Below are 8264 nucleotides of genomic sequence, written 5' to 3' on the forward strand. Positions count from 1 at the left end.
TTCCATTTTGGAACAGAAAGAAGACTAAACGTTTGGGCAGAAATGAACCATTCCTTCTATGTCATCAGCAAAATATTCTAGGGATTCCACTATCATAGTTGAATGAAATTTAGTTTGGTTTCTAAGGAGAAGCAATTAAGATATACAATTTCATGCAAAATACAAAACATTTCTATCAACTCAAAGTGTTTTCTGATGAACTTTTGCAGTTCATCCCAGGAACCAGGCAGCCACTTATCTAATATCAACAGAGATGAGTTTTGCTGGGTTTAGAATTTTATTTAAATGGAGTCATGCACCCTTGTTGGTCTGGTATCTTTTGCACAGTAAAATGTTTTGGAGTTTCATCCAGATTGTGACATAGACCAGTAGTTCATTCCTTTTTGTTGTTGAGTAGAATCTCATTGTGTGACTATATAATAATTTGCTTATCCATTACTGCATTTGGTTGTTTCCACTTTTTGACTATCATAAAATCAGCATCGATATTTCTGTTAGTCTTTCTGTGGACATTTATTTTCTAATCTTTTGAGGAAATACATAGTAGGGGAATTGCTAGGTCAAATAGAAAATATGTTTGTATTTTTTGTGATAAGAACACTCCACATGTGATCTGGGAGATGATGGATATGTCTGTTATCTCAATTGTGGTAATGGTACCATAGGTGTTTGCATATGTCGAAACACATCAGATTGTACACATTAAGTATGTGCAGTTTTTTTGTATATCAATTATACCTCAATAAAGCTGTTTTTTAAAAAAAATAGATGTTTAATTTTATAAACATAATATATCTTCTAAGGAGGTTGTTCTTCCAAGTAGAACAGTTGCATTTCCTTCATATCAACAACAGCATCTGACAGGGTCAGTCTTTTTAATTTTCACCATTCTAGTAGGTATGTGGAGATATCTAAATGTAGTTTTAATCTCTGAGAATCTGTTGAGCCTTTTCTCATAGGCTGATGGCAATTAATATATCTTTTTCTCTAAAGATTCTATTTATTTGTTAGGGAGAGAGCAACCAACAGTGGGAAGAGCAGGCAGAGGGAGAAGCAGGCTCCCCGCTGAGCAAGGAGCCCAATGTGGGGTTAGATCTCAGGATCCTGGGATCATGACGTGAGGTGAAGGCATACGCTTAACAGACTGAGCCACCCAGGCACCTCAATATATCCTTCTTGGTGAACTCTCTATTCAGATATTTTGCCAATTTTTATAGGATGATTTGTCTTCTTTTTAATGGGTTGTAAGATATATATCTTATATTTGTTATATGTGGTTATGTTTATGTATATGTCTTATAACTCATTGAAAAGAAGGCAAATCATCCTATAAAAATATATATAATGAGTTGTAAACTAATATATAAACAATATGGAAACAATTCCTTTGTCAGATATACGTATTACAAATATTTTCCACCATTTGTAGAGTGTCTTTTCCTAAAAGCTTTCTCAAAACCCTCAGAAATCTAGAACCCTCTAAATGTTGAGCTCTCTAGACTTTTGAAAGTGGCGTATTCTCCATTGTTAAAGTCTAACATTTATCTTTGCTTCAAGATGATGCTGAATCCTCTGCCATCAAAGAAACTACACACCCTCCTTATGATTATCCCTTCCTTCCCCTCCTGATCATAAAGCCAGTAACTAAGATTAGCTATTAATCTTAATACTCAGGAGCAATTCTGATCTGACCAACATGTAATGGCAACCTACAGAGTATACAGTGTGATCAGATTCCAGGGATGTTAGATCAAGAGAGAAACACAGAGCTGGATAAGAGAGATTTTATCAACATTGGAGTATTCTCTTAAGGCATAAGAATGAATAACTTGGGAAAATGTTTTGAGCAGTGCTGATAAACTGTTAAAATAACTCCAAGAAGATTGAAGAATGTAATAGCCTATGCTAAGCAGAGTAAAATACCAGAATTGCTGTGGAAGATAAAGAGAAGATAAAAATACAAAAGTACTCACAGCACTTGGCATTCTGTAGTGGGTATACTCTTATGGACAGGAGCATGATATGGTAGTGGGATGGTATGATGGTCACCCTATGAAGAAAGAAATAAAGTATGCAGTGACAGGAGAACATAAGCATCACTGAGAAGCTTACTGCAGATTTCCTCTCTAGACCAAGGTTTACAAAAGGAGATGCCTTCACAGACTTGGATTTACAGATAGCATTGAGACTGAAAGGACCTTGGAGTAGCAGAGGTTAAACCGTGGCACCAGTCAACTCTGAAACAGGTTAACAAATCCTGTAATGAGGGTTGAATTTGGAGTAGCATCTAGATTCCTGACCAAGAGAAGGTTACAGAAATGTTAATGTCTCTGAGGTAAGACAGATAGATAGCTGAAAAGGATATTTTTACTTACGTGCTAGTCTTTAACCTGGTGCAACAGAGAAAAAGAGAACAACTGCCAAAACCCTAGTTTATATAATTGCTGATACCTGTGATGTAATCACTTTCACCATAGCTGATTTCAAGTTACCAATGTGACATCACTAAATGCCAGAGTTGAAAAGAGATGAGCAATAGTGGATGATTATATAGTATTTCTATCATATGGATATAGTAGATGTAAAAAATTTCATGTGCAGATAATGGTAAATTACAGTAAAAATAACCAGAAATTGAGTTATGCCAAGTATTTATTACCTTTGTTTTTAATATAATTTATTTAATTTTAGGTTTAGATAATGTAATTTTAAACAATAATTGTGTTCAATGATTGGCCCACAAAGTCCTGAAAATTTAATAGTCAAATCTTGCAAACATACCACCGGGTTCTGCTCAACACCTACAATAGAAATAAACCAAAAATGGATGATCAGTAGACTAAGGGAAACCACTCCCCCAAAGTTATAAATTATTACCTCATCCTACTTCTGCCTGAGCCTGTTTTTTTACCCAATTATTAAAGGAAAAGGCAAGTCTTCAGAAAGAAGATTACATGGCTAGCATAAATCAAAATGATTCCCTCAATCCAATCCCAAAGGGACTTCCATTAGTTGTCTCAGGGTACCGTTTCAAAGTACCACTGGCTGGGTGACTTAAATAATAGAAATCAATTTTCTCACAGTTTTAGAGTCTGGAGGTCCAAGATCAAAGCACCAGAGAATTGATAATCTGATGAAACCACTCTTCCTTGCTTGCTGATGGCTATCTTTTCACTGTTTCCTCATATTATTTTTTGTTGGTATGCATGGACTGACAGCACATTGGTGTCTCATCCCTTCTTATGAGGACACCAGTTGTATCAGATTAAGCCTCAACCCTTATGTCCTCATTTACCTTTAATTATCTCCTTAAATATCCTAACTCCAAATATAGTACAATGGGGGTTAGAGCTTCAGTAGATGAATCTAGAGAGACAAAATTTAGTTCATAATGTGCCATCCTCTGGCCCTTCAAATAGCATAACCTTCTTGCATGTTAAATATATTCAACCCACCCCACCCAGTAGCCTAAGTCTTACCTAACCAGCATTAATTCCAAGTCCAAAGTCTTATTTAATTATGTCTGGTGAACCTTCAAGTATGATTCACCTTGAGACAAAATTCCTCTCTAGCTGTGAAACTGAATAATACAAGTTATGTCCTTACAAGTTATAATGGTGAGATCAGTTCAGGTAGAAATTCTTATTCCAAAAGGGAGAAATCAGAAAGAATAAAGGGAGGGGTGACACCCTCCAAGCCAGTCCAAAACTTAAGAAAATTTCACTACTCTTAGGGCTCAAGAGTAATCCCCTTTGGCAGAATGCTCTGCTCTGTGGGCCCACTGATGAATAATGTTACCACAGGACCCTAGGTTTCTCAGCTCTGAGTGGCAGCCTTGCCCTTGAGAGCCTAAGTAAAGACTCTCTGAAACTGAGGAAGTTGTCCCACACTCTGAAATTGAGTAGAAAATAGCCTTGTCCCTCCCCATTCCCTACTTCCTCCTCTTGCCCTATGTTCTGGGCTTGTGATGGGAGTGGCAGACCTGATGATCCCTAACAGTCTTTAGTGTTTTCTTTCCCTTTTCTTGAAGGATAAACTATGTTCATAGAACCCCGACAGTCTGAAAACCTTTTATTTCATCCTGCCTCATCCATCTTTAGTTCAAATTTGCATCTTTTCTGGTTCATTCCTATCTCTATGGCTTCTGATGATATGGCTGATGAAAATTATGGGTAATTTATTTATGGACTAATTGTCCAGTCACACATTTAGTGTTTTTTCCAGAACACACATTCTCATTTTTTCTGCTATATTTAGAGACTGAGAATTACTCAAATCTTCAAGTTCTAGATCCTTTTTGCTTAATAATTTCTTCCTTAGTGACCAAACACTTCTCCTTCAAAGTACTTAATCATATTTTAGTTTTATATTTATGGACTCACTGATTCTACTATTCTACTTTTACTCATTCTATACCAGTCACAGTGGCTTCATGGTCTCATGAACTTTGAGCTTCCTGTTCCTTCTGCCTAGAAATGTCTTTCCTCAAATACCGAAAAGATTTATTACATCACTTTTTTTCAAGTTTGCTTACTGTCATCTTCTCAGTGAAGTTCATGATAGATCTATTTAAGTTGAAAACCACCCCCACCTGCTACTCACAAAGTCTTAATTCCAAGAACATATACACATATATACGGTGTGAATATATATTTACTTATTTTGCTGATTGTGTCTCCTACACTAAAATGGAAGTTCCACAAAACCATGAAATCAAAAGTTGGTTATCTGTTTTGTTTACTACTCTATCCTCAGTGCCTAGCAATCTGTGTGTGTTTGCATGTATGTGTATTCAAAAAGTCTTATTGAGTGAATTAATATATGATGAACATATATAGCAAAATGATCATTAAGAAGTTAGTAAAAAATGAACAACAACAACAAAAAAGAGCAGCCCTCTCAGGTCCCCTCCCTCTTTGGGGCTTTTACTATTGCTCAATAAACTTTACTATCACTCAATAAACTTTGGGAAAAAAAAATAAAGGAATCAATAGTTTACCCAAATAATGAAAGAAATATAGTCCATAAATGTATCCAAAGATGTCAAAGGAAATCCAAGAAATGTAAAGCATATAATAAAACAGCTTATCAATAAGACTAAAAATGGGCCTGTAAAATTAAAGTGATAATTTGCATGGATGTGAGTAAAACTTCAATTTCAGTGGGAGTATATTTATAACATTTCTGGAGAGAATAAAGGCTTTCTTCTATTAACTTATTCATAGGTGATGATATAAATTTTGTAAAAGGTGTAAATTTTCAATAATTTATTTTTTATTCTCTTTTCTTTATTGTCACATTGATTTCACATAACATTTAGTAGAAAGCTACTGTATTTTGTCTTGCATGGGTCAGCTAGAGGACAGGGAAAAAGTAGACCAAATGCCATGATGAAATAAATTATACATTGACCAAAATGGAGGTTGCACTAAAATGAGGGCTCTTAAGATGGGCAGTTGTGAATTGACTAGGGAAATGTGCAAGGGGCTAAACTGACAGGATGTTATGATTAATTGAATAGAAAACACTGAATACAGCTTAAATTTGGGGTAAAAACTATGGTATAAATTGTAGACATGTTCAAATCAAGGTATCTCTCAACTGGATATCTCTGAGCTATCTCAACATTCAAATCCATCAACTCCTACTACAATCAGACTCAAAGTTAGTGTCAAATAAATAAATAAAATCTTAAAAAAAAAGAATTTTCAATGTTTAAGCATCATTAACTATATCCAGGTTTTTGATAGCCAAGCTAGATAATCATTAACTCACTTCCTAGATGATGAAGCAAACATTAGTCCTAATTCAATGTCAAAAAATTAATCTTTTTCAATTCACCTATTTTATCCCATTGCAGTGGCATTCTTAGAACTCACCCTAATATATGGTCTCATGTTCTTACCAATACAGATTAGCTAATCATGTGATCCTATTTCTTAAAGAAATAATTCTTTTATCCTCTCTATCCAGGCTATGTTGATATCTAATTCACTGGATATAGTTAATGATGCTTAAACATTGAAAATTCTTTTTTTTTAAGATTTTATTTATGTATTTGGCAGACAGAGATCACAAGTAGGCAGAGAGGCAGGCAGAGAGAGGAAGGGAAGCAGGCTCCCCGCTGAGCAGAGAGCCGGATGTGTGGCTCAATCCCAGGACCCTGGGATCATGACCTGAGCCAAAGGCAGAGGCTTTAACCCAGTGAGCCACCCAGGCGCCCCTAAACATTGAAAATTCTATAGCACAAGGTATGGATAGACTCTTAAGGCTCAGAGAAATGGTTATGCTGAAATGAATCTAATCTGTGCGATCTATTCAACCACATTTTAACCATATTTCCCCGGAGGGCCCAGAGGGCATGCTTTACAATAAAACCTTAAGAATGCAACATCAAAGTCAATTGGTGATAGCTACTGTTCTCTGTAGAGATGTAGTGGAAGTTGCTACAGTGGAATCAGATTTCTGATATCACTGGTAATTATCTGGTTTTAAAGGTCAAGTGAATTCAATTTCTGTGATAAGCCAAAGGAACTTACTGGTAATCAGAGTTTTGATTCACAGCAATCTATGACAATGGGTACTTGATTTTGGACTTGATTCCTAGAAATGGGGTGGAGAGGACTAAGTAGTTGCTTGATATGCTGGTTCTACTACCCAAGGATAAATGGAATTAATGAATGCCTAACCTGCCAAATACCGAAGCTGAATATAAGTCTCAGAAAAAACACCAAATCAGGGAGGGACAGCTGACTAGCCTGGTGGGAGATTAATTACATTGACTCTTTATCATACTGAATGAGGCAACACTATGTTTCATAAGGTAGACTCATACTCCAATACAATGAATTTGCCTTGGTACCCACAGATCTTCTGCAGTGCCATCATCTAGAGATGCAAAGAATTATAGTACATTCACTGTACCATTGTTTTGTTAATGATCATCTCTTGAGAACCACCTCAGACCATAGTGACTATACCTCTTTAAAGGATTTTGGAAAATTATTTAAGCTAATTGTTTTTTTTTTATCTTTTTAAAAAATTTTTTATAAACATATATTTTTATCCCCAGGGGTACAGGTCTGTGAATCGCCAGGTTTACACATTTCACAGCACTCACCACAGCACATACCCTCCCCAATGTCCATAACCCCACCCCCCCTCTCCCAACCCCCCTTCCCCTATCAACCCTCAGTTTCTTTTGTGAGATTAAGAGTCACTTATGGTTTGTCTCCCTCCCAATCCCATCTTGTTTCATTTACTCTTCTCCTACCCCCTTAACACCCATGTTGCATCTCCTCTCCCTCATATCAGGGAGATCATATGATAGTTGTCTTTCTCTGATTGACTTATTTCGCTAAGCATGATACCCTCTAGTTCCGTTCACGTCATCGCAAATGGCAAGATTTCATTTCTTTTGATGGCTGCATAGTATTCCATTGTGTATATATACTACATCTTCTTTATCCATTCATCTATTGATGGACATCTAGGTTCTTTCCATAGTTTGGCTATTGTAGACATTGTTGCTATAAACATTCAGGTGCATGTGACCCTTCGGATCACTACGTTTGTATCTTTAGGGTAAATACCCAGCAGTGCAATTGCTGGGTCATAGGGTAGTTCTATTTTCAACATTTTGAGGAACATCCATGCTGTTTTCCAGAGTGGTTGCACCAGCTTGCATTCCCACCAACAGTGTAGGAGGGTTCCCCTTTCTCCGCATCCTCGCCAGCATCTGTCATTTCTTGACTTGTTAATTTTAGCCATTCTGACTGGTGTGAGGTGGTATCTCATTGTGGTTTTGATTTGTATTTCCCTGATGCTGAGTGATATGGAGCACTTTTTCATGTGTCTGTTGGCCATCTGGTTGTCTTCTTTGCAGAAATATCTGTTCATGTCTTCTGCCCATTTCTTGATTGGATTATTTGTTCTTTGGGTGTTGAGTTTGCTAAGTTCTTTATAGGCTTTGGACACTAGCCCTTTATCTGATATGTCATTTGCAAATATCTTCTCCAATTCTGTCAGTTGTCTTTTGGTTTTGTTAACTGTTTCCTTTGCTGTGCAAAAGCTTTTGATCTTGATGAAATCCCAATAGTTCATTTTTGCCCTTGCTTCCCTTGCCTTTGGCGATGTTCCTAGGAAGATATTGTTGCAGCTGAGGTCGAAGAGGTTGCTGCCTGTGTTCTCTTCAAAGATTTTGATGGATTCCTTTCTCACATTGAGGTCTTTCATCCATTTTGAGTCTATTTTCGTGTGTGGTG

Source organism: Lontra canadensis, unplaced genomic scaffold (assembly GCF_010015895.1).
Source record: "Lontra canadensis isolate GAN:19392208 unplaced genomic scaffold, GSC_riverotter_1.0 scaffold9, whole genome shotgun sequence".
NCBI lineage: Eukaryota > Metazoa > Chordata > Mammalia > Carnivora > Mustelidae > Lontra > Lontra canadensis.